At 42.0% G+C, this 2,832-nt stretch overlaps 1 pseudogene; it reads right to left on the bottom strand.

Annotated features, from left to right (window-relative positions):
- Positions 1 to 162: 162 nt before the first annotated feature.
- Positions 163 to 2,455, bottom strand: LOC120187865 (annotated as a pseudogene).
- Between the last annotated feature and the right edge of the window lie 377 nt (positions 2,456 to 2,832).

Raw genomic sequence — 2,832 nt, 5'->3', positions numbered from 1 at the left:
AATTAACTTTTATAATTATATAAAAAATAATTATATTTATATTTAAACTCTCAAAACTAGACTGAGATGATCAGTGGTTTTTCAAGGGCAGCAAAATAATAAATCCTGAACATGTGGGAGCACAGTGAATTGAATGCTATGAGTACGACAACAAAGTAGGAATAAAAGTGTAAATGAACTTTATTGAATGGGCCACAAAACAAAGCACCTTATTAGACAATGTCCAAATTATTTTGATAACAAACGAAAGCACTTGGATGATGAATGAAAGTAAAAAAAAAAAAAAAAATTAATTGAGGATAGAATGCAGCAGAGATGGCTTCAAAGACTTATGGTTCTTACTTTGAAGAAAAAATTTTGCTATTGGGTTCAAAGATATATTTGATGAGTGAATCTTTGATGGATAATAACTCAGGGAACTCCTGCTGAGCTTAGATGCATCCAGTTCATTGTTGCTCCTTGGTGCAACAATCACCTTGGCTTGTTCCTCCAAGGTGAAGTTAACCCAGTTGAAGCTTGGGTCAATGTAGTCCTTGTACATCTGCAAATCTCATTGTGACTCACAACACCAGGGTTTGTGAAGTTCCATATCCCCCTCAAGTTCCTATTTGCCATCTCGATTGAAACCGGTAGAAGCTCGTCTAATATGGTCATGCTGTTGGGGATGTCAACCACCTTGTTGTATCTTGTAATCTTGTGATGAAGTTCCTTGGGTTGCTGAGATCTGATGATATAGGCATCCGGACTCTTAGAGTGCATACGTTGTCGAATTCCCTCAGAAGCTCTTCGACCTGGTATAAAACAATGGACATGTTTTGAAAAAAGAAACATTAATGGATCCTCAAAGGGTGTTGGATAAAGTTAGCATACCATGGCTTGGTTTTGGAATAGAAAGAACCAGTGAAATTGGGATTATCTTCCTCCTTGAAACCGATTCGGTCCCTATAGAATGTGTAGCATCGTATTCGAAGATACAACCGGTGGCATAATTGATCATTAGGAGTCCGTGTTCCCTGCAAACATCTGCCAAGGTTAATGTACCAACGACGTTGGTTCTTATCGTCTCGTGCTTATGAGTTTCACACCAATCCACATTCGGTCTACCGGTCACTCCTGCTGCATTGAAAACATGGGTTGGCTTAACGGTTTGGATATCACCTAAAAGCTGAGAACGTTGTTCCAGGCGCCCGTTCCATACTCGTAAAGTATGCCTTGTGTTCACATAGCTTCCCCAGAAGTCCACCTATCCAACCTGTCCTGCCGTAAATCAAAACTTGAGAAGCTTTTGAGATGTTGAATTGTGCTTTGTAGATGGAACCAGCATCTTGTTTGACTGAATTTGTTCGTTATGGGAGCCGAATCCAAGTCGGTCGTATCGGGGGCATCGAACTGCCTTCCGATTCCGGGCACCATAAGCATCCTTGGATGGGGTAGCAATGCACCAGAGACATCACCCCACCAGCCAGGGTTGCTAACGTACCATTCCATAGTCTTCTTAAGACCCTCCTCCCATGTGGTCCTTTCATACCATCCCAAGCTTTTAAGCTTTTGATCATCCAAAAAATATCTTTGGTCATTGAAAGGCCTATTCTCCACAAACTTAATTTGTTCTCAGGGTCCAAATGAAAAGCCTGCAAATATCTCTGGCCACATCAATCACTGTCCTTTCTTTCTTCGTCCCAATGTTGTAAACATGGCCAACTTCACCTCTATGTAGAATGACTTCAAACGCCTCCGCTACATCCTCACAGTACAGATAACTCCTCACATTTGATCCATCCCCGTGAATCGGAAGAATCTTCCTTTTCATCGCCAGTAGGATGAACTTGGGAATCAGTTTTTCGGGGAACTGATTGGTGCCATAAACATTGTTCCCTCTAGTAGTTATCACAGGCAGCCCATATGACCTCCCATATGCCATCACCAACATCTCTGCTCCGGCTTTTGTGGCCGAATACGGGTTCGTCGGTAGGAGCTGAGAAGCCTCATGGTTTCCCACCACAGCGTCCTCATCGGTCTCGCCATAAACCTCGTCCGTGCTCACATGGATGAACCTCTTGATTTGGCCAGTGACTTTGCAGGCTTCCAACAGAACATGTGTTCCATAAATGTTGTTCTTGGTGAACTCAATACTGTTACCAAAGGAGTTGTCGACATGAGTCTGGGCTGCAAAGTGCATGATCGTATCGATGGACTCGGTTTGAAGGATGAAGTGAACCAGATCGGCACTTGCAATGTCTCCCTTGATGAACTTGAAGTTGGGAGATGACCTGGAAGGGTCCAGGTTCTTGAGGCTGGAGCAGTAATCGAGCTTGTCGAGGACCACGATCTTGTAGTCCGGATAGTTGCGGATGAGCCGATTGCAGACATGGGATGCAATGAAGCCTGCAGCTCCGGTGACGAGGATGCTCTTTGGTGTGTACCTGTTAGCCATCTAAAACATAAAAGCAATGCATCACCATTATATGCATAATTAGAAACTAATGATATCAGTTGTAAATCCAACAAGATGAACTGCAAGAATCCATGCTTTTAATACATTTGGAGAAAAAACAACATTGAAAGAAGCAATAACTGAAGAATAATGAAGAGTTGATAAGCAAAAACGTACGAAAGGTTTGGAGTTTGAGGAAAAAGGAAGAATGGTGTGGGAGAAGAGAGAAATGCGGGGAAATTGGTGAGGATGGAATGTTAGTTTAAGGGAGCTATTTATAATCAATGCGCTTCTTGGGCATAACGTATTTGATGCCACATAAATTCATACACGCTAAGCTAATAATGGTTGGTGATAGATTTAGTTAAAGTATATAAATGGTCTTGTTTTGTAGACTG

The sequence above is a fragment of the Hibiscus syriacus genome, unplaced genomic scaffold (genome assembly GCF_006381635.1).
Source record: "Hibiscus syriacus cultivar Baekdansim isolate YM2019G1 unplaced genomic scaffold, ASM638163v2 tig00113726_pilon, whole genome shotgun sequence".
Taxonomy (NCBI): Eukaryota; Viridiplantae; Streptophyta; class Magnoliopsida; order Malvales; family Malvaceae; genus Hibiscus; species Hibiscus syriacus.
The sequence above is the reverse complement of the archived record's forward strand: the minus strand, read 5'-3'. Positions and strand labels throughout refer to the sequence as shown.